This window comes from Haemaphysalis longicornis, unplaced genomic scaffold (genome assembly GCF_048455015.1).
Source record: "Haemaphysalis longicornis isolate Haplotype H1 unplaced genomic scaffold, Haemaphysalis longicornis Haplotype H1 scaffold_3, whole genome shotgun sequence".
Lineage (NCBI taxonomy): Eukaryota > Metazoa > Arthropoda > Arachnida > Ixodida > Ixodidae > Haemaphysalis > Haemaphysalis longicornis.
The window spans coordinates 14,002,691-14,027,229 of record NW_027526335.1 but is presented as its reverse complement, the minus strand read 5'-3'; the positions used below and the strand labels follow the sequence as shown (position 1 = coordinate 14,027,229).

The window sequence follows — 24,539 nt, the reverse complement described above, 5'->3', positions numbered from 1 at the left end:
TGACGTCACTGTGAAAGTTTCTTTCAGAGCATCGAGGAAGTGCTAGTGGCAGTTCTGAGTATTTTGAGGGAGCAGCCCGGGGCGCGCTGAAGCGGTCTCCCCCGACCCGAGTGCTTTCCGCCGACGATACAGACACCTGCAGATACATGATGCCAGAGGAACACACAGCATGTACGAGCATAATCGTTTGTGCTAAACATCCTCACACCGCTTTACTCGACATATAAATGCAATGTATAACGTATTGCACTATTTATTCATTTTTACTTTAAGTTGCTAAATGCTTTCTTTTCCTGATCGAATTTCTCCTCACATATCTAAATAGACCGGAGTGCGCCTAAACAGGGAGGCAACTGTTGTTGGGAATGAGCCATCTCACCGCAGCCACCACTGTTGCGACTGGCCATCCGAGAGCAGTCACCTGTGCTGCAACGTTGCCTTGCTCCGCCCGCTATCGACGCGGCGCGGAGCAGACCGATGAAGGTGTCGGTCCGACGAAGAGTTGAAGCAAAATTTGTATACAGTAAGTACAAGGGTAACAAAAGCGTTACATCGCTCGCACAAAGGCGACAGCACGTCTCCACTCGGTGCCTCTGAAAAGTGCCGCGCTCGCGGTGCTGCCGGGCTGGTTTTATATCCCCGGGGGTCCGTTGCAGCCGCGAGCGGTTTGAATCGCTCCAATCAGGCCTCTCGCTGGCCGAAGTTTGAATCCGACGAACGGAGGCGAAGCGGTCGCGTCAGCCGAGCCGCCACGACGGGGAAAGGAAAGGCGACACAGCGGCGCCGTGGCCAGGCATGCGGCTGCGCGTCTGCCACGGGCCGTTCGTCCGAGGCATGGTTCGACCCATGCCATTGTGAAGAGGAAAGGACAGGGCACTCTGACACGCCTGCAAGTTGGGGCACGTCTGCCGCGGGCGGTTAGAGCCGGGCGCTCGGGCGCAACACCATGGAGCTGAAACAGTGGGAGGAGCGACGCCGACGACGCATCGCACGCTCACTTTGGAGCGTGTGCCCCAAATTGACGACTGTGACTAGTCGTGGCAAACATATTTCCGGCCAATCGTGAAATCGCATACGACGGCGCAGTCGTGCATGTGTCTCGCACCCAAAGGGTGCTCCACCACATACAGACTGTTATAGAGGCGAAACAACCCTCAAAAAGGAACCAGTTCGAGTGATTTTGGGGAGCAACACAAGAAGCGGAACTCAATAGAAACTCTAAACAGCTGACTCGCAGCAACGACCCAGTGTTGAGATCTCTTCTCGTACCCCTGAAATAATACAGGCTGAAGTCATGAGTGCGCGACAAAAAATCAAGTCCTCTTTCTTAACAGGAAGATGGTTAAAACGCGACGTTTTTTTATATTTAACACGAGTCAAAGTCCAAATGTAAAACACTAACTGCTTCGGCCGTGTCGGAATGGCGCAATGGGATAGACGTTCGCATCTTAACAAGAGGGGCCAAAGTTCGATCGATCGCAACGGGAAGAAATTTTTACGGTTTTTACTGCGAAGCAGTTTACCTTTAAGCAGCCAATTAAATTTTCATGCCCGCGTCAGTATGCAACTCTCAGGCTATTACTGGCTACAAAAACCTCCCAGGCTACAATTGGGCACTGACTACAGCAACAGGCTTCTGTCCCCGGCGTACATCCGGCCTGGGCCCGAATGGAAGAGCGGAGCGAAAGCCCGCCGTCTTAGCGACTAAGCTACGCGCACACGAGGAGGCGGAGTGTCAGACGGTGCACTTATAACGTGCGCAACGGCGGGTCCACCGACTGCACTCCTTCAAAGCCCTAGGGTGAAGTGCAAACCGCATGATGTATGATAACGGCATTCGCGTGGTTTGAATTACCGGTGAGCGGGACAGCCTTTCCGAAGGAGGAAGGAGAGGTCGAAGGCGCTTTTTGGCGGGGCCGCATCAAATAAACAAAGAGGGGGAGACTGAGAGCGATGACGCCATAGCGCATGCGTGCCGCTCTTTTCCTTACCGACGCTGCTGCGTTTAAGACGCTGCCACCACGAAAGCCACTCCCAGAGGGCTGCACCCTAAAAGAAAGACCGGTATAGCAACTCGTTCAGTTCATTACAGGCTACCATGGGTAGACAACGGAAAGTAAAGACGCTAGAAGAACAGCTTTAACACGAAAAGAAGAAAACTGCCTCACTCAACACCATCGTAGGCAAAATCCAGTTGCTCTCGCGCATGACGCCCAGCGGAAGCCACTGGGTGGGCAAGATCCAGCGTATGGCGCCAGAGAAGCACAGCGCAAGGAACAAGCCCGCAAGGACGACGAGGAGCGATGTGATGCAGACAACGGTGCGAAACGGAGTTTGCACTCATGTGCTTCACCAATACAACTCAATCAACCACTATTCAACGATCATGCATTGATATAACATTGGCAAAGAGTTTTTCTACAGTGAGAACTGAAAATATCAGTATGTAGCGCACTGATCATAAAGCAGTCGGGAATGTTGTTGTGAGTGATAAAGGGTGTGGTTAAGTACGCCCCACTTGTCTCTCGTTTCACTCTTTCTAGGGCCAGGTGTGTAAATTCAAGTGACGTCGCATGGGTCATCATTGTGGGTGTCGTTTACAGCTTCGCTATCCAACCATCTTAACAGCGTGGATTGGAGTTACTTTTTTTTCTTGAGACGGTTGATGTTCATGATGATGATGATGGTTTGCGCCTAATGGCGCAAGGCCAACAAGGAAAAAGGGCGCCAGAGAAGAAGTTACTGAAGTTTTGATGAGACCGTAAATACTAAAACATGTGACTAAAAGTAAAAGTGACGCAAAGCAAAAGACAATAGAGATGGCTGGTGTATAGGGCCAGGATGATTGCACGCGATATGACCAGAGCTGCAGAAATTTTACCTCAGCTAAAAGCTTAAAAACACGTTGAGTAGAAAACATTGTTTTGTCGGCTAAAAAGTATGATGGGTGCAGTAGAATGTGTCGTCTGTGTAGTTCAGGGGAATGTTTGCGTCGTGTAAAGTCAGGTGCCTTGCATGTGATTAGTATGTGGACTACGAATAGGTCCCTTCCACACCTGCTACTTATGGGTCGCGAAGATCCAGTGAGCAGGTGGGAGTGTGTTACATGTGTGTGGCCTAGTCGCAGCCTAGCCAAGGCGACTTCACTGTATCTGTTGTGTGAGTCATTGGCGTAGCGTCCCAATTGGGGTTTTATTACGTGTAGTTTGTTGTCCGTTTGTTGACTCCAGTGTAATTGCCATGTGTTACGAAGCTGTAGTCTGGTGTGTGTCTTTAGGTCGGCGTAAGGTACTGTTGTAATGTGAACGGTAGTCATGAGAGCAGCAGCACCAGCCATTTAATCTTCGGCCTCATTGCCAGGGATTCCACAGTGCCCTGGTACACAGCATATAGTTATTTCAAGGTCTGAGGCATATGCAGTCATTAGTACATTGAAAAGAGCATTTGTCACATAGTTTTTAGATGACCTTCCCGATTACAGTGCCTGTACAACGCTTAGGGAATCTGTGTACACGATGGACGTGGAAATTTAATTTTGATGATGTGATTTGAAACGATTTATATGCCTTACGGTTCTGCCGTGTAAATACTGTTCTGAAAATTCATTGTTAAAAAAAAAGTTCTAAATTTGATGTATCGTTTATGATAGGATTAAATGGATGGTTGGTGAGAGATACGATCTTACACGCATACAGCAATCAACATACTCCCGCTGATGCCCTAGGCACAATTTGTCACTCTCGACATACAGACTCTCGACAGGGCTAGTGCGGAAAGCGCCGTATAATAGGTGAAGGCCAAGATGCAGCACTGGGTCGAGCATTTTAAGGGCTGTTTCTGTTGCTGACCCATACAGGACACTGCCGTAGTCAAGCCGAGACCCCACCAAGGCTGTGTAAGGGCGCAGCAGGAGTTGTTTGTCGGCCCCATAAGATTGGTGTGAGAGGACCGTAAGAATGTTCATTGTTTAAGCATTTGAATTTGAGCTGTTTGATACGGGGAATGAATGTAAGCTTTTCGTCAAATAAAATGCCTAAAAACTTGTGCTCCTTGTTCACAGGAATCAACACGCCAAAATACAAGAGATCTTTGCAGGATTAAGATTAAAACCATTACTCTGTGCCAGGCCGGCAAGTTTCTTGACGCCCAGCTGGACTTAACATTTGCAGATTGACAAATTACATGATTTTAAAAATATCTGGACGTCGTCTATATACATGGAATAAGAAATTGTAGGTGGAAATGCCTTCCCAATCGAGTTCATCATGACTATGAAGAGCGTGCAGCTCAACACCCCCACCTTGCGGCACGCCATTTTCTTGCAAGTGAACCTTTCACAGTGCAGAACCCACTCTGACGCGAAAGGTTCTGTCCGACATATAACTACAAAGGATGTTCAACATGTTGCCCGCAACACCGATTGACTTCAGGTCACTAAGGATGCCGTACCGCCAACCGGTGTCGTAGGCTTTCTCGATGTTTCGACGAAAAACACCGTCAAACAAAATTGTTTATGCACGAAGGCATCCTTTATATATGATTCAAGGGCGACAAGCTGGTCGTTCGTAGATCGCCCCACCCTGAAGCCTGCTTGCCAGTTCTCGAGAAGACCGTTGTACTCCATGAAGCACACGACTCTTCTGTTGATCATTTCCTCGAGCAGCTTGCACAGGCAGCTTGTGAGGGCGATGGGCCGATAGCTTGCGGGAGTGGAAGGGTCCTTCCCCTCTTTCAAGAATGCTGCAACTATAGCCTCCCTCCAAGGCTTTGGATTGTGCCCTTATAGAAATATTTCGTTGTAAAGGTGAAGGAGTGTCACAAGAGTGTCTGCGTGTATGTGGTGTATCGTTGTATATAAGATGTTGTCTGGGCCTGGAGCTGAGGGTTTACAGGTACTCAGAGCCCCCCTCAGCTCATGAAGCGAAAACTTGGAGTTATAGGATGTGGTTGATCTGTCGCTGTCTATCGATGCCGATCTGTGGTTGATCGATGTGCCTTCACTTATCCTTATCGTATTGTGAAACCCAGTGTGTAAAGTTGCCCTTCCTGCAGTAACTTTTACTCAGACATCATCGCCAACACTAAGGCATGGAGAGAATGGCTTAAAATCTTTAGTGAGAAGGGGAGGTTCGTGTGGCCGCTTCCTCAGCTAGCTACAGAAAACAACGAGAAGGGCTATAAAGCCATTGGCATACAACATAAGCTTGGCGGACAGCACCACCCAACAGCACAGACATCTTTGAGAACTTGAACACTGTCATATAAAATTCATAAATTAGAAGAAAAGGAACCTACGGCCCGTCAAATCTAAAATTATGAAGATCAAGGCACTTGAAATCACAAACACCTTAAAGTTCCCTGCTCCAGTTTTAATGCCTGAAGGAGCTGTATGTGCAAGTTTATGAAGCACAACAATGTTTTGCTGCGCGCGTCGAATAAAATTACTTTTGTTAGGTACGTGGTGTTTTGCCGTATGCACCTGCTCCGTAGAATTGGCGTCACAATTTTTTAATATTTTTCCGACGAAAACTTGCCTTCTTGTTACAATAGGGGGATCGTTAGAATCGTGCCAATACAGTACCTCATGCCCCAGTTCATGAAATATGCTTCCTTTGTTATGCACCGTTTTTTTACCTTTTATTTCTTCGCGATGCAGACGACGAAATGTCGGCTGATTAAGTTGAAACTGTCCACGTCCGTCAGGATATAGCGTTGTGCAAATTTTCGTCATTCTGGAATGATAGCGGAGAACTGAAAAAGGAAACTTGGAAGCAGCGAAGGTTCCCAACAGGAAATTGTAGCCCACAAAAATTAACCTGGGATAGTGGACCGCATCTTTAAACGGACGCCGAAATTAAATCTACGCTTGCGTGCTGAGTCAATATGCTCAAGTAATGAAGTCCGTGTGATCATTGTTTCTGGAGGTGGGTGTATTTGCTTTTTATTTCACACAAGAAAAATAAAGATAACAATTTCACTCACTTGCTTTTTTAAGAATTTGCGCCTTATTCGGAGCGAGCAGTTTTATTTCCTTCGAGGGTATTCCCATGTGCTATTCTTTGAAATCTGGGTGTGTTTCTGCGAGAAAACAAAAAAACCAATCAGATGTATTTGGAAAAATTTCAACGCAACTGTTACTTTTCCCGTCTTAGGTCGATGAGCCCTACGAAGTGCTAACAAAAGCCAAATTTTATCGAATCGATGTCTCATTACAACCGCTGGATACGACTGTCGATCCGGCGGTCTTCGTCAAAGTTGAGATCACTGGTATAAAACTAAACGGGAACCATGAGATTAAAAAATATATATATGTTTACTTTCTAGAGAAACCTTCAGTTGTTCCCACCGTTTCTGGCCATCTCAGCCGCCACCAGAACTCTGCTTAAGATAACATATATTAAACACGATTTGTCTCCTCACTCTGGACGAATCTGTAGCACGGCACGAATACACCCTCAAGCCCTGTCTGCAGAAATTCCTAGGACCATTCACATTGTTTATTGCTTTAAAAAACGAGTGCTAAAACTACCTTTTATTCTCGTAGCTTCCTTGATTTATGTAACAAGTGCCTTTCCTCCCGACAGTGAAGCACTGAGGGAGAAATAAGCCCCTCCAAGCCATTTTTCCTTTGGTGTCTTTTTTTATGTTTCGATGCTTTAATCACGTTTTCATTTTCTGCGATACTTGTCGACTCTTCCTGCTATTTCCTTTGCCATTGGTGATTTCGTCGGAAAGAAGGCAATTTAGAGAGCCTAGGGCAATCTGCTGCTCGTGAGTAATGTCTCCGTTCTTTGTCTGTGATCTGGCGTTTACGTTTAGTTTTCTGTGCGAATATATGCGCAAAGCACGCTTTTTACCTGCAAGGTAATAAATGCTGCCTAGATTTTTTTCCTCCTGAGGTGCAAGTGATTGTATGGAAGCCTGAACTGCGCTTGATGTTATTTTATTATCCATCGTTCACCGCGTTTTGTCTTTCGCTGCCGTGCTGCTCCCTAGGTTCTTTATAATTGCGATACTGTGTGCCTTCAGTTGGATTTATTTTGTTTTCTTCAGAGCTGCGCATGCTACACTTTCCTTAACTCCGTACGCGTTTGAAACGAGGATTGTGTGGTGGAAGAATTGATCGCGCTGCCTTCGGGCACCCGAGTGACCATGTTTAATTCTCACAGCCATCTTTGCAAAATGTTTTTTTTTTTTTGCAGCAGCAGAGCTGTTTATGGCTAGGATTCTGTTGATTTCTCATTTGCGTGAAGCAAATCTTCCGAGTATGCACGTGTATTTGTTGCGCGAGGTGTTTGCGTGTGCGCGATTGCTTGTTCTGGATCGCGATCTCTTCCATTGCGTGAGACATCCGTGTGTGTGTGTTTGATTGTTTTTTTGCTTGTTTGTTCATGTGTGTGCGCGCGTGTTTCTGACTTTATTTTGTCTTCGCACTTGCTTTAACTCGACAAGTTGCCGCTCTCCATTTTTAACTTAATTTTTGCTGTTGTATGGGGGAGGCCGCGATACTTTGGACACTCAAGTAGCAACGCACCTACGTAGAGCAACGGCAGAAACAGAGACGAGAATGGAATCCGCGCCGCCGGTAAGCAAGCTCCAATAAAGGTCGCGCAGAAAGGGTCATACGCATGTGGATATTCAAACAAGAAGACCAACGACGTCATGGGCGGAGAACTCATCGCAAAAGGCGGGTACCATGCTTATAAATGAGAAAACTCGGGTGCAGAGCACGTTGACGCCGAAAGGGTTTTCTGGACAGACATTTTGGGTGTAGTTGTGCGGGGTGTGGTCGGCTGTTGTTGAACAACGACTATACGAAAAACGCCAATGCGAGGGAATTTGCAGAGCGCAGTCGTTCACTGCAAATGTTGTCCTACGCCTTTCCAGTCACCTCAAAACTTCAAATATTACCGAGCGTGTGGGCACTGTAAAGACTCTGTGTCTAAAAAATGAATTTTTCCCAATTGTTTACCATGAACATGTGCACATGAACTCGCTGTTCTAGACCACCTAAAGAGTACAAATGATTTCGAGCAATGGCTAGTCGCAGCTCGACTTTCGCCAACGGTTCACACCTTTGTTCAAAATTCTGTTTCACCTCTGCTTCGCTTATCATCCACCCTTGTTCGTGAATTTTTTCGGGGCTGTTTTTTTCGATTCGCAGTAAGTTACAGAAAAAAATAAAGGAGGCTCACACTAACGCGTAAGACTTGAAGGCAGCGAAGCTGTACGCAACCTTCGCGGCCATCACGATGGGTTACGTCCACGACTGCCGCCAATATGCTTCTTCGCTGCCGCAACGACCTTTACTCCATCATTGTTTCTATAAGCGTGAGCTTCCTTCATTTGCTTGGATGTGATAATCATTGGACATCACCTTGGAGGGGCGCACGCTATAACGTGTGTTTCTCGTTCCTAGGAAGTGTTGCCACGATTACGGCGAACGCTGGAGTTTTCTGTTTTCTGGCAAATCTTCTGTTTTCTGGCCCGCCAACAGTAGACGGGTGGGAACAATCCCCCAACTTGCAACTTACTACCCCTGAGCTTTCGGAGAGCGCTTTGGCAAGCACCGGCCTAGATGACCATGCTTCGGCTAGCCCAAGGGGCTTTCGATGGGGCACGCGCTCAGGCCAACTTGGACGGAGGACGCGTAGGTTGTGGAGTTTCCACTGTTGGGTACCCTAAAGGGCCGATAAAGTCAAAACTTTATCGGCCCTTCCACTCTGTGAAGGAGGACTAGAAGCAAAGATGGGGTGTGGTGTAGATTCGTTGTTTATGTAAACCGCACAAATTTAAATCCAAATGCCTCTATAGACGAAACTGTGTGAAAGTTCCGATTCAACAACCTCTAAAGCATTCCACTTATCCGGAAATAAAAGCAATAACTCACGGTAGCAGTATTTAATAGGAATGCCGGGAGGTAAACATTGAGCTTAGGACTGTAGAGTAGCGACATCCGCTGTCCGCGCTTTGTATGAGAGTGTGGTGACATCCACTCTCCTCCAGTTTCTTTCAGTGTCCCAAACAAGCCTGACGCTGGCGTTTCCACTAACGAAGCCGACCTGGAGGCAGTCCAATCAGACTCAGGAGCCTTGTTAAGAAAACTTTCCCGCTCGCTCCGCGCGGTCATAACGAAGGAAGGCCCGACACGAACTGCGTAGTAAAGGCAGAGATCGCCTGTCACCGTGGCCGCCGAAAGCCGCAAGCAACTGCCCATGGCACCCGGCCATGAACTGATGCCACCGTGATGGCTGCCGGAAGAAGCGGCACGTATAAGCCGCCTCAGAATTCTCCGAGGGCTCATGCCCCACTTTTTGGACCTCCCCTTCTCTACAGTCCAGAAAATGGCTCCGCTGCCAGGTCTTCCTCCTTACTCCCTTCTCAATCTCTTCATTTCCGCTCCGGCCTGAGTGGAAACCACTCCTGTGCAATGAGAGCTCATTGAATGTCTCGATGGCTGCTTCCGCAGCATGCTTCCCTCAGAACCGGATAGCCTTGTCACGCGATAAAACAACACCGCATCTGCGGTTTGTGGTAGCGAGAAGGTATTGGGGAACGCAACGTTGCCACCGTTTGTGATAGTGAACTGCTCAGAAACAACCCACCATTAGGACGTTTGAAGTAGATAGTTTCTTGGGCTTTGGTTCTGCAATGAGTGGGTTGGCAGGCCAATAGGACATGCTTTATTAGCTTCCCTGTTCCGTTAACCTATTAATAGAAGGATGAGTTAATATGGCTCGCTTTAATAACTTAATCCCCAAGGCTGTTTGTTAAATGCGTAATTGGAAACAATTTTGGTGTTTCATGCTCCGCAGCTAAACGTGAGGTGTAAGGTGCGCCCTTGTTCACCGCTAGAATAAAATTGTAATACTTCTTATTTTCATTCAGCTGAGTAACTAAAGAGTATCCTCAATCGTCAATTGCAAACAATCTTGTTTTGTTTTATGCACTGCACCGGCCAACGCATACCGTCGCTCAAGCTTCGCTGCTGGAGCTTCGTCAGATAGTGGAAGGTCTGATGAATGTTTCCTCAACAATTTCTGCGTTAGCATAGCCAACGCCCCTGACGCTTTCAGCAAATAGTGCGCAAATCACCCTTCGAACGCTGATCTTATTGCACCATCTGCCTAGCAGTCACTCTTCAATATCTAATATAAAACTCAGTCACATTCACCCTGTATCCTAATTATCACCCCCCCACCCCCCAGAACCTACTTTTCATTGCGTCCCCCGCCCTCTGATCTGGATCACAACACTCTGCTCAAAATCTCCCTGTATACTGGTCAAATAGCGGTCTTTTTTTACACGTTGAACGCTTGGTCTACAGTGTTAGATAGAATGTCCTCCGTGCGCCCACTTCGTACTGAGTGAGAGCGTTGAGACTCACCTGTCGCATCAAGTATTCTTTGGCAATCTGCCTGAGCACTCAAGCCACAACATTATACGCATTGTTTTTTCCTCTCTTCCCCATTTTCTGTATAAATGACGTAAGATTCTTCCAGCACAGCTTAGTCACAAGGTTTCAAAATGGTCTCAGAAGGTTTCTCATGTTGAATTTTAACGATCGCTGCGGTGCGGTTGCGACTGCTTCTTACTCCCAACTATTCACGTAACAAGACCTCTTAGCCTAAATCTACAGATGGGGAAACTAACAAATGAACACCTCCCCAATCGAAGCTTGTAGCAATCTTTGCCTTCGAATGCATTGCAGAAGTTCCTTACGGTGGAGCTAAGCAAAAGCCAACTGTTAAAACGCTGCAACACACGCAACAATAATTTTATGGGCCACAGTTTGGTAGAGAAAGAGCAATTCGCTCTTACAAGTGTACTTCAAGGCATCCCCGATGGAATTACGGGCCGAGTGAGCGGCACACAGCAAAATCCTAAAAAAGTAGCCTGGCCTGTAGGCTTTGGACATCAAAAAGACCGTCACATCTTTTATCACACCTGCTACCGAAGGAGGGCCCATTTGCATATTTCATTAATCTTGGCAACGGCTGTTCCACACAGCCGCGATCGACAGCCAAGAACTGCGTCGTCCCTCGAGTGCCGACAATTTGGCTGGCTGCCTGGAATGCGCCATCCCTGCTACCTTCCTGCAACTCCATTTATCTCCGAAAGCTGAACTCCATGTCGTCATTCGCTCGCTTTTTCTCGAGGTGAGAAGAAAATGTAATGGACACAAAATTCTAGGTACGGCTTCTTCGGGGTGTTCTCAGTTCATTTCCATATTTATTCAATTTGTCTGTCAATGATCCGTTTTCCACTTTTTCCAAATGCACTGGCACATAGTGACATCATACCACTCAAGCTGCCACAAATTAACTTGAGAGTGAAGCGCTTGTAGTAGAGAGCGAGATACAAAGTAAAGCAGCTGGAAACTTACTTTCTACTGGCATTGAAGGGTGCCCGCCGTGGTAGAAAGGACGTGAAGAGAGTGAATATTCGCACGCACGCGCAGTACTGCCGCCATGCCCTCTGCTGGTCTTCAAAAGCCCCATATAGCGGGGAGTGAAGTGCATTGCTATCCTGAATCGATTTATTTTATTCTTCATTTCTACCGGTGATAACGTGCGTAGCGGAAACCTGGCGCCTTACTAAACGACTGGAAAGCAAGCTTAGGTTCACCCAATGAGCCATGGAGCGAATATTGATAGGAGTAACCCTCAGGGACAGGAAAGGAGATCCTGGATCAGGGAGCGAGCTCGAGTAGGAGATATCATAGTTAAAATTAAGAAGTGGACTCGGGCTGGCCATGAAGTGAGACTAACTGACAACAGGTGGATCACGAGAGTAACAGAATGGATACCGCGAGACGGGACTGCAAGAAGGAGAAGGTTATTAACTCGATGGAGAGACGAAATAATAAAATGCGGAGGCCAAGAATGGACTCGGGCAGTGCAGGACAGGAGGGTGTGCAGGTCAATGGGAGAGGCCTTTGTCCTGCAGTGTAGCTTAGTAGGCTGTTGTTGATGACGATGATGATCGTGTATTTCAGCTCTATACTTATTATTTGCGCGTTATTGTGAATGTTTTTGATAAAGAGCACAGATTTGCAGGTATGTACTCTAGCATTCTGCAATAATAATCTCTCCCGAGGCCACACTAGGGACCTTCGTCAACAAAGCCGTTGAAGAACGCAAAGGTCTTCTGAAGCAGCAGCAGGGAAAGTATAAAACAGTGGCTATTGTTCCCGCATGTCTTCGCGAATCCTCACTAACGATTCTCTCCAGCGCTGATCACGTGAACTTTGTATAAAAGGTGGTTTGTATGGCGCGACAAGGGGTTTAGCACCCTTTGTCGGCCCTTTCGCTCAAACGCCGCCTCTTTCCTTCTGAACCCTCTGAACCTGTGCTCCACGTATGTGAATTGTTAGGACGCCACGTGCATGATAATTGGTCACCCCTAATTCAACGCTCGGAACCGAAAACTCAATTCTGATTTTCGGGACTGTTTATACCCACGTGCAACTTAGCTTAGAACGCTGTCCTGGCGGTTTCGGGTGCGCCATGTAGGAGACAGGGTACGCCACTGCCAGTAAACCTGCAAATGCGTTGCTGGGAGAAGTGCAAGTGCCAGTGCGCCACGTATCCTTCGCTTCGAGGGCAGTGGTTGGACTGGAGTGCCGCGAAAATGGCAGGGAAAATTTCGTTTTCATGAGCGTCGTCTTAAAGATTGAGGGGCTCTGTGTACAGAGATAAAAGGGACAGCACCATTTGAAGCCATCATTGCAAAAGTAAACGTCATCGCCGCACATGACAGCATGGGACTGCGGTGAGATGTTTGAGTTGCGCCCCCTGGCTCCTGATGACGGGTTTGCGACTGGTGCCGCTGTCGTCTGCTACACTCCGCTTGTGAGGCGTAGCAGTGTCTGTGTTCAATATTTCCCGTTTTTATGCTGTAGTGCAAGGGTCGGCAACCTTTTCACGTGGGGGGTCGAATTGCATGAAGCCGACACTGCAGGGGGGGGGGGGGGGGGCGGACGACAAATGGGGGTAGATATTTGGGCTTTGCTGGCAAAGAGAAAAAAATCACCGAATTGACAATAATATCTGACAATATTTGACAATAATTTGACAATTTGAAGATGGCGGACAACGCCAACTAGAAGCGATTGATTTTCTCCCTGTTCTGGTATCCCGTATAACCCCATTTGAGGTGAAAACTGGCGTGTCGGCCGCCAAATGGGAAGTGACTTGGAGGGGGGGTGGGGGGTGGGTGTTTGACGACGTGCTAAGGGCCGCATAATAATGACCCGCGGACCGCAGGTTGCTGACCCCTGATTTAGTGCATGTAAATGGTAATTCCAGTAATTCAGTGGTTTTGCCGGCTTCTGATAGCTCTGATTACTTTCAAGCTCCATCATACACAAGTTTGCAACACATGAGGAGATAGAGAACAACTTCCTGAAAAGCATCGTTGAGAAAATGCTGTTTAACTATTCCTTTTTAGATTATTGGGGAGGTTGAGTGCATAGAGCTTCTCGATAAGTATTTAAAATACCTAGGCGCGCTTAAAGAATTTTTACATCCTCTTATGAAGACTAAATAGTTCGTAAGGCTGCGCTCGAAGCAGCGGGCCCCTACACGCGCATCACAAAGCAGGGCAGAAAGCCGCTGTCGTCTATTTCTTGTATTTTTGTTGACGTGTGTAAGATTAATGTTTTTTTTCTGACCCCCAACGCTTAAATTTTTCTGCCCCGTCACAAACGTCTTATTAGAAAGTTTGGGGATAATTGGGAGGCTCACAAACTTCGTGTGGATATTTTCTTAAGCTTTATGGGATACATTTTCTTCTTCACGAATTCGCTTTCGTTATGTCGGCATTCAAGATAATGCCTATCAACAACGTACGTTGTGTATTGCCGAGAAACGGCGCAGACAACGTTGTCGAGAGTACTCGAAAGCGGCTTTTCTGCCTCGAATTCTATCGGGACCATCGTTATCATAACGAACTGACTCTGAATTCGAACAGTGTACATGATTACAGCGTTCAAGGCTCGATTTACTCGCTAACGAACGTAATAAATGCTGTACGTGCCGGTTTCCAGTATAACACGAATCGAAACCGAAGCAGCTCTTTATTGTTTTCCAGCCCTTCAGGAGTAAAGGAACAAATCCTGGCCTACTCGGCACTACGTTCCACGACTTGAACAAAATTACTCTAGCTCTCTTGGGTGCAGTCTTACTGTAGCGCATATTTGAATGTGGAACATAGGGCTGAGGGAAATGTACCGTAGATATACCTCCGGGTCTGAAGATAGTGTTATTGTATTTTCACAGTATACGTGGCTAGCACAAGTGTGTGTGTGCGCGTGTGCGTGTGCATACGCATTTGTACGTGTACGTGTACGTCTGTGCGTCTGTATCTGCGTGCGCATGTGCGGGCGTGTGCGTCTGCTTGCGTTCGTGTGTGTTATTGCGGAAACATGTTATGGCGGCGCACCTGCAGAAAGGATGGAAACCACCTAGCACTGGTTCCTCTCCGTAGTGACTTTTTATGAATACAGAAAAGGAGTAATGAAAAATGGGTGTGTCATTCCTAAGTCTCTATGATTTGGTTTACACCTAAAAAATCAAACGAGGTAGAAACCACGATTGCTTCATGGATGAAGTGTTTCCACGAGGACAGCCTCCGTGCTTGAACCGAACATGCTATTGGTATCGTGCTCAATTGCTAACGTTTTGCTTGATAAACCTCTATACTGGTTAAGGAAATGATATAAACTAGCAGGCGCCTATACGCACAGTAAGTTATTTCGAACTCAATCGACATGCCTTGCGGCATGAAGTGCATGTGGGCATGTCTTATGCCATGAGAACTTAAAGTGAAGTGATATAATACTTTAGAGCGGTTTGCATAGTTACAAAAACAGTTTTACTATTTTCTTACGTACGATTACCGGGAATAGTAATACCTTCTGCCAAGGCCGGCAACACCGAAGGTTCGGGATTTGTTTTCATCTTGCATTCAATTTTCGTCGGTTATTGTCTTCAGAGACGAGCAGAATACCAGTACTCACAACTTGGACGAAAAAATGAAGAGAGCAGAATGATTCTACTCCAAGCTGTATGCCAGCGACGTTAGAAGAGGGGAAACTACTGAGAGTACAAGCTCAATTTGCGATGTCCCACTAATAACTAAACAGGAGGTAGGAAAGCCACTCAAAGGCACGAAAAAAGGAAGGGATGCAGGTGAAGACGGCATAACCGCGGATATTTTGAAGGAGGCAGAGGATATTGTACCGCAAAAGCTTGCTGTAGTCTTTTCGGAATGCTTGAAGACTCGAAAAATGCCAATAGCCAGAAAAACGCCAACATTATTTTGATTCATAAGACGGGAGGTCCCAAGGACGTCAACAATTACAGACCCTTTAGCTTACTGTGCGTTATTTACATGCTCTTTACCAAAGTTATAGTTGGCCGCATAGGTGACAGCCTGGATTCCCAACAACACAGAAAGCAGGCTGGGTTTAGGAAAAGGTACCAAACCATGAATCACATCCATGTTGTGAATCAAGTATTAGAAAAATCCGTAAAATACGCTAAACCCCTTACATGGCATTTATAGACTACGAGAAAGCGTTTGATTCCGCACTCACCGCATACCTGCTAGAATCACAAACAAAACAAGGGAATAGAGGAGACCTACATAAGAATTCTAGAAGACGTATATGAAGAATGCACGAGCAGGATAACCCTCCACAAGCAAAGCGATAAATTCCTGATCCCTAAAGCATTAAGACAAAGAGATGTCATTTCGCCAAAACTTTTCACAGCGTATCTCGATGGGGTATTGAGAAAGGTTGAGCGGGAAAACATAGAATTACGTATGGACGATGAATACTTAAGCCACTTCAGGTTTGCGGACGACATAGTCTTGGCATAACATTGGTGGCAACACCACAAGGCGATCAAGTAACATTGATCCAAACGGAAGTGAAAGGAGGGCGTTAAAGGAGCCATGAAGACAAAATACAAGTTGGGTTTATTGGAAAGACTGCTTAGTCCCGATAACAATGATATCAATTTCATCGCAATCTTTGAACAAATAACGGAGATATTAAAGAAAACGTGTGAAGCAGTCGCGCCCCTCTAGCAAATTTCCCGCAACTTTTCTATGACGTCACGGAACCTTGCTTGTGCGATTGGGGGCCGCCTAACTCACCTGTCGCGATGACACATGACTGGACGTCTGTAATGGGGCCTCTAGTTCCATTTGACCGCATCACTTGAATGCTAACGTGCAGTTAACGCACTGAAAATTATGTTTTATTGTTGACCCGTATGACGTCATTCTTGCTCTTACACGTCACTGTGGAGCAAAATTTGAAATTTTTTAAGTACTTCTTCTTTTTTTTTTCGTTAAAAAACAACTTTTGTGGCTGTAATGGAGCTGAGTGAGATACTGAATCCTAGTTCTTTCAAATTAAACGAAGTTGTATTTTCTCTTCATGGCTCCTTTAAGCTAAACCAGCCACGGTAGCTCAGTGGCTAAGGCATTGTGCTGTTGAGCACAAGGACGCGGTTTTGATTCCCGGCCGTGGTGGCCGCTTTTCTGATGGAGGCGAATAGCGAAAACGCCCGTGTGTTTGAGATTTCGGCGCACGTTAAAGAACCGGGGTGGTCAGAATTAATCCAAAGCCGTCCACTACGGCGCGCCTCATCGTCAGTGTAGCGTGGGCGCGTCAATCGTAACAATCAATCAATCAATCAATCAATCAATCAATCAATCAATCAATCAATCAATCAATCAATCAATCAATCAATCAATCAATCAATCAATCAATCAATCAATCAATCAATCAATCAATCAATCAATCAATCAAGTTTTGGCCGGAAGGCTGAATCGAGACGCAGACAGAAAGGCAGTCGGACATACGTACAGACGGACAGGACATTTTCGGGTTTAGCCGATAAAAGGCTATCGTCATGAATATCGCGCTACATTTGTACGTTGAAAATCTCCATCATTGCGCCAAGTTTTGTTTGGTAATTGGTAATTACCCCTGGAGTTGCAAAAATTAAAAGTTATGTCTGCTGGGATTTAATCTGCGTTTATGCGAGTAATATGGTTACAGAAAATGTTTGGCAGTTGAGTTTTATTGGAACTATCCGGAAGAAATTTTATGACGGCGAATACTCAACCAACCACAGCCAAATGAAGTGTTATCATTGCAGGTAACACGGGTAGTTATGAGTGGATGGTTTAATACAAAAAAACATGATTCCACCGCTCCATTCATTCCGGAGCATCACAATGCGACCGTGAAGCGGACCGCCCCAGGTTTGTCAGCTTCAACAAATACGTAATTCCAATTTTTGTGAACCTTGTTTAGCGACAAGTATGGTAAAACTCAAATGTGAAACAATCGTGTTTAGTTTCTTGCTCTTGCTTGGACTTCGTTTAATTCAAGCGAGCTTTCTGTATCGGTTTGCTGTCGATGAATGCTCCAAGTATGAATTAGCAGAAATTTTCTGTTCTAATAAATCTTTACCAACTTCTCATCGGTACACCCATATTCATCCTTCTCCTAGCTTTTCGAGCTAATGAATGCTTATTCCTAATAAAATGAATTTGCTGCAGCCTGGTTTCTTAGTCAGCATGGTTCCGTTGGCAGCACTCCTAGTCCCAGCAACGCCTAGTCCCAGCAACGCCTCCCAGCAACACCTAGTCTGTAGCAAGCAAGGCTCACTCGATTCATGTGGCAACCAGTTCCAATTTGTAAGCGGTATGCCACAAAGTACACGGCCACGCTTCCCGCTTTTTTTTTTTGTCGGCGAGCTCTTTCGATTGGCATCTCGAATTCCGCACCTCTTGCGATTTTTTACTTATTTTGGTGTATTTAAGGAAGGGGGGCAGAAAGAGTTTTGAAAGGACGAAACGAATGTTTATTCTGTGGAACGAGTGCCGTGCCGAAAGTGGAAATTGGTTGCGAGTTTTCCGCTTGGAACGAAGATAAGTGCATGTGATACCTTAGGCGGGAAAACTCCCTTCCTTCGTCAAAAATTGAACCGTCTTTTTTGGTTCTGATGTTGTGTTTGGTTTGTTTTTTTGTGGGGCAGTATGGTCTAGCATAGATGAAAGAGAAATGAAATCAAATAAAAGAACCTTTATTTCGGTACATTAAGAATGCATTTGCGGACAGACTGAGCTTTAAACAAATTCAGTGCACCGATTCTTCTTTATATAAATTCCAGAATTTACGTGTCCGTTCCGTACCCAAGTAAAGTGCTGTCGGCGTGTAACGCTTCTTAGTAACTTCAAGGCCTTATGCGCTTACGTTTGCAGTTTAATCGTTGCACGCTAAAAAAGCCGCAGCGTGTTGAAGCAGGAGAGCAGAAACCCATAGAAACCGACAAAATACCTCCCCCGTTTATGCACGAATAGTCGCTGTAGTCGCGTAAGACTCAGCAAAGAAAATATCGCTCTAGGGCGCGTGCAGGAAGTAAAGGAAACGGACACAAATTTCTTGTGTAGCTTTCAACAGAGATCGCACTGAAGGAAAAAACGCAGAGAGAGTGGAAACTTTACTCTCACTTTATCTGCAAACACACACAAAGATCGTCTGGTATGTGCTAAGAATTCGCGAGGGCGCGTAGGGAATAAGTCTTTTTGACATAGCAGCAGTGGCTGTACTGATAAGCACGAAAAAACTATTAGCCTAGCTCGGCTTGTTTTGAAAATGTAACATCTGGCGAAGCCCCTGAAACGCCCTGCGTGTTTTCGGTTTGTAACGCCATTGCGGGATGGTTGATGCGCAGTAGAAAGAAGGGTCGATGTAGGTGTGCGAAGGCACAACACTAGGCGTAATATCACGCTTTGAAATCTAACGTCTTCAACTGTACCCGCATCCCGATGTTACAATAAGTATGACGTTACCTTTAGGCCTAAACATATCACGATAGGACTAACGCCCCGTTTTCGGTCTGGTGTCCTCAAGCGGTACACGTCGGAAAAAAACTCGTTGTACTCACCATGCTTAGGCGTACGTACACAGTAAACCTCCGAGCAAAACGTTAGACGGAAGCCCGAACCCTCTACTGCACGCCTAAATGTTCCTGCTGTTATTCTAGCGAAGTGATCCATACCCGCAAGGCAGCACATTCCCGCTGTGGCGTATTGGACAACACCCGGTGAGCGGGAATGTATGGTGCTGCAGCACGTGTTGTCACCGACATGGTTGGGCATGCTTCCAGCCATCAATGAATGAAGCAATCATTTTTTTGCAGCGCAGGTACAAGGACCAAAAGAAACACGCGCTGAATCCTGAATGATTCATGCGCACTCTGAAGGGTAACAAAATGTCACTAAACACTGACTTGCACATTCCACCAATAGGGTTACTATATAGATGACGCTTTAACGCAGGAATGCATGCGCGTTTGTTTATGTAGAGGTGCGTCGTTTCACGGAGGAAAAAAATCATGCAACAGTAACATTAAAAAATGCAGACAATTTTACGCATCATGTGACCAAATTTAACAATGAAAGCAAGGCTATTTGGTTGGTTAAAAGTTTTAATAAGATCGCGTATGGGTAATCGTACATTATGTTCCAGTTTATTTTTGTTTAGTTTAGCATCGGCTACTGGTAGGTTAATAATTCCTAACTACTTGCCGGGGCAAGTCAGCGGTTCCTCCTAGATAAACGATTATTATTTGGAGGCCCTGGCGTGCATCCTCGCTTTGGTATCACAGCTCATGATTCCTGCATGGCGGTTCTGGTGAGCGCCGACCGATTTCGCGGTATAATACCCGTACAGAAAAAGGAGTACGAAAGACCAAGTTTGTACAATCATCTCCTACAATTTCTTCCACCCCCCTCCTTTCCAAAAAGTAGTAAAAGAATGAAACCCCTCTTTTCATGAGAAGTTCCGCAAGTTTTTCATCTCTTGCCTGGACCTCGCTTTCTTATCTACAGGCTTAGCAAAAGCAAGCGGTGATTGAGTTCGGCATTTAATTTACGCACTAAGAAGTGGACGCGCACGCCTCGTACAGGAGCGGGCACAAAGTTGAGGACCAGTTCCGCTGAACTGTCATGAATTGTTCGAAACTCTGAATAGTTTTGGAGTTTGTAACTTGTATTTAATTAACAATGAAATAATTTACTGATTTACGACGAGCACTACCCTGCTGGTTGCGGACAGCAACAAGTTGCTTCATTTGTTATTCTTCACTTTTTAATGCGATTAAAACGAAAGCTGTCTTTTCCAGCGGCAATATTTTGGTATGTTTTCCGTCTGTAGTCAAGTCAAGTTTAGTCAAGTCAAGTCAAGTGACATTGTTCTGATAGAGGTAGTGTTGGGATGTATCGAGGACACCAAAGCGCGGGCTTGAGATACCCTGGCGGTGACACGCTTTACAAGCCCTCCACACGGCGAAAATGGGTTGAGGTAAGCCATCAGGAAATAGCTTTGAAGTATCTCTATTTACAAATTAAGTTACTTGCTTCATTATAATTATGGCTCAGTTTGGCCTCAGCTCCTCTAATAAAAAAACTATTTACTCTAAATTATCCCGCTAGGAATAAGAAGCTTGCGTCTTCGTCAAATTTAGGTCACCCTGCTGTCTCTACACAGACGCTACCGCTTTAAACAGAATGTTTGTATGCGAAGTTTGAAGCCGTTAGTACAGTTCTTGTAGGTGCATTTTAATTTTAGATGCGAAGCATCTCATGCTCGAGGCTGTGTCCCTCCCTCCCTCGTTGTCGTTGTTGTCCGCCGTCCACACTCTACTGCGCATGCGCGTCTCTTCAGCCCTGTCAGCATTTGGGCTGACGTCAGCGCAGTACACTATAAAAAGAAATAGTTTGGCAGCGCCCGGATTCGATCCCACGACTCTCTGGCCGCAACGGGAGGTACGTGGCGCTCTTCCCACTGCGCTACAAACCGATACGGGAGCATGTGCTACGAACATGTCCTTCACTAATTCAAACTACGTCAAGAAGCTACTGATACAACGAAGGGACACGAGCGTCAACGGAACGTCAACGGAAACGACGAACTGAAAACTAATGGGAACTTCAGGCGACCCCATGGCTGCTTCGCATACTACTCAGGGTTCCGCTATGGTTCTCACAAAAATGGCATCAATTACTGATTCTTCTCTAGATCTAATATATAATTCGGTAACCGTTTCCCCAATTCCTACAGACTGATCGTATAAGGCTATGAGGTGGGCGTTTTAACCACAAAAAGCCACCCCGTTTCTTAGCCAATCCCCCACGTGGGTATGTGCAACAAGAAGAGGAACAACAACAACAACAATGACGCCTGGCGATCCTCCTAAATCGCGCGCTTGCTTTGCATACTACTCCGGGTTCCCCTACGGGAAGATGGTGTAATTTTTTAAGTCAGGGTAGCTACAGAGGTTGACAGAAGAAAATTCTTACTGAGTGCCTTGGACAACTGTTTTATTGTTTAGGCGCTGAATGTAATTCAGGATGGAAATAGTTTTCCCGTTTCTTTCTTAGACGTAACCAAGTGTAACTGCCGGAAAAAGGGACGGGAATGCGCCGGTCTGCTGTTTCATAGAAAACGTAGCTGCTCCGTAATGCCGCATGAGCCGAGGCAAATCTCGTCGCAAACAGCCTCGACTCGGAACCCCAACAAACACTCTGGCTTCAAGCTGTATCGACGCCGCCACCAAATCCAGGGTGCTTCGTTCTTATCGGTTCCACGCAGCCGCTGTAACGACTGGGCTGCGTGACCGACGTTAAGGCAGGGCCACTTCGAATGCGGGACTGCTAATAGCATTCGGCCGCACAAACGTCACCTCGGTCCGTCTGAATGGATGCGTGCTATATACGGTATCTGCGAGCATAGGGGTGTTTGCGAGCATAGGAGTGTGCTTTGACGGTTGCAGAAGATACGCAGGTTATACGGGAAGCGTCATAATTATAGTTAGTTATATTTCATGTTATAAATGTTTATCGGAATGAAGATGGAAAATACGAGTATTGCGTCATCTAAAGACCAGCGGGAAAAACACGTGATATCTGTTTCAAGATAAAGATGATGATGATGATGGTTTGATTTTATTGGCGCAAGGCCGACATGGGCAAAGAGCGCCAAACACAAAGTGATTTGATGAGGAGAGAACAAGAAATAAAATCAGTTAAAAGCTATGAACACGGCTGGTGTAAAGGGCCAGGGTGAAGAACAAGAGTGGTTAAAGATAAATAAGGTGGCTGGTGTATAGGACCAGGGGTAAAAGCTATGGGTGGTATGAGATGAGTTGTAAAAAGTGAACTTCTGATAGGAACTGAAAGGTGCGTTGAACAGAAAACATGGCATCGTCTCCTAAGAAGTACGACGGGTGTGGTGGAATATGTCGTGTGTGTAGTTGAGGGAAGTGTTTGCGTCGTGTTGTGTCGAGTGCCTTACATTGTATGAGAATGTGGACTACGGACAGGGCCTCTCCGCACCTGCTACACAGGGGTCTTGGAGAACCCGTGAGCAGGTGCGAGTGCGTCACATGTGTATGGCCTATCCGTAATCTAGCTAAGGTAACTTCAATGTGTCTGTTGTGTGAGTCAGTAGTGTATTGTCCCAAGTGTGGTTTTATTACGTGTAGTTTGTTGTCTGTCTGTTCGCTCCAGTCTGCTTGCCACGTTTTACGGAGTTGCTGTCTTATGTGTGGCTTGAGGTCTGTGTAAGGAAGTGTTGTTATGTTTACTGTGTTTCGGAGTGCAGCATTAACGGCCATTTCATCCGCCAGTTCATTTCCGCCGATGCCAGAGTGGCCTGGCACCCAACACACAGTCACCTCAAGGTTTGAAGAATACGCCAGCATAATTGATTTCAAGAGAAGGTTAACTACATGGTTTTTCGATGACTTTCCGGATGATAACGCACGGACGACGCTCAGCGAATCTGTATAGATGATAGATTTAGGAATATTATGTTCAACTATGTGATTTACAGCCAGAAAGATACCATATGCTTCTGCCGAAAAAATACTTGTCTTTGCATTCATGGCTCTACCTCCTTCAAAATTGGGTCCATGAGCAGCACAAGACACCGCAGTGAACGTTTTGGAAGCATCAGTGAAAAACTCTGCAGCCCTGTATTTATCCTGCAGATACATGAAATGCTGCTCAATCGCAATTCTTGGTGCCCTGTTCTTATCAAGATGCGTAAAAGACAGGTCACAGAGCACAGGGCGCAGATTCCATGGCGGTATAAAATCAGTGATGGGTGTCTTGTGAATGTCTAAAAAGGGTACCTCATGCTCAGAGGCTTCCTCTCTTACCCTAAGTGAAAAGGGCAGAGAGATGGATGGACGATTTAAGAACAGTTGTTGTGAGGATGTGTTATTAATGGTGGAATTAAAAGGGTGGTTAGTCAGGGCCATGATTTTCGAGGCATACAACAAATCCATGTAAATCCTCTGGTGATATAGGGACCATTTGCGAAAAGCACCACATGCAAGGCGAAGCACCACATGCAAGGCGAAGACCCAGATGCAGCACTGGGTCGAGCATTTTCAGTGCCGTTTTTGTTGCAGACCCATAAATGACGCTTCCATAGTCCAATCGGGACCCCACTAGGCTTGTGAAAATACGTAAGAGGAGTTGCTTGTCCGTTCCATAAGACTGGTGGGACAAGATTTTAAGAATGTTGAGAGCCTTTAGACATTTATGTTTCAATTGCTTAATGTGAGTTATGAATGTAAGTTTTTCATCCAACACCACTCCTAAAAACTTGTGTTCCTTCCTCACAGGAAGCGAAACGCCATTAAGTGTAATGTCTGGGTCCGGATGGATCCCACGCTTCCTGGAGAAGAGAACACAGGTGCTTTTTTCTGGATTAAGTTGAAACCCATTCTTGTCTGCCCAGCTGGCAAGTTTTTTGACAGCGAGCTGGACTTGACGCTCACAGATGGACATATTGCATGATTTAAAAGATACCTGGACGCCGTCTACATACATGGAATAAGAAATTGTAGGTGGCAATGCCTTCCCAAGGGAGTTCATTTTAACTATGAAAAGAGTGCAGCTTAAAACTCCACCTTGCGGAACGCCGTTTTCTTGTACATGAACCCTTGAGAGTGCGCTACCAACTCTCACACGAAAAGTTCTTTCGGACAAATAACTAGCAAGAATGTTCATCATGTTCCCTGAGACACCAAATGACTTCAGGTCATTGAGGATCCCGTAGCGCCAGGCGGTGTCATATGCCTTCTCAAGGTCAAAAAACACCGTTGTGCAAAACTGTTTGTGAATGAAAGCGTCCTTTATGTATGACTCAAGAGCGACAAGTTGGTCATTTGTAGATCGCCCCGCCCTGAAGCCTGCCTGGCAGCTCTCGAGAAGACCATGGTACTCTAAGAAGTACACGAGTCTCCTGTTTATCATCTTCTCAAAGAGCTTACACAGGCAGCTTGTCAGGGCAATGGGACGATAACTGGCGGGAGAGGAAGGGTCCTTTCCTTCCTTCAACAAAGCCACCACTATGGCCTCCCTCCATGAGCGAGGAATGTGCCCCGAAAGCCATATGTTGTTGTATAGATGTAGGAGTGTTTCAAGAGTGTCTG

General features: G+C 46.1%; 1 protein-coding gene across 3 annotated transcripts in view; it reads right to left on the bottom strand.

Annotated features, from left to right (window-relative positions):
- Window positions 1-24,539, bottom strand: part of LOC144173993 (uncharacterized) — a 418,670-nt gene that overhangs the window by 60,957 nt on the left and 333,174 nt on the right. The window contains exon 2 of one of the 3 annotated variants that reach the window (XR_013323414.1): window positions 5,982-6,078. The exons of the other annotated variants lie outside the window; for them this stretch is intronic. The gene's annotated coding sequence lies outside the window, so the exon portion shown is untranslated. Of the gene's footprint in view, window positions 1-5,981; window positions 6,079-24,539 lie in introns of those variants that run through there. 3 annotated transcript variants of the gene reach the window in all.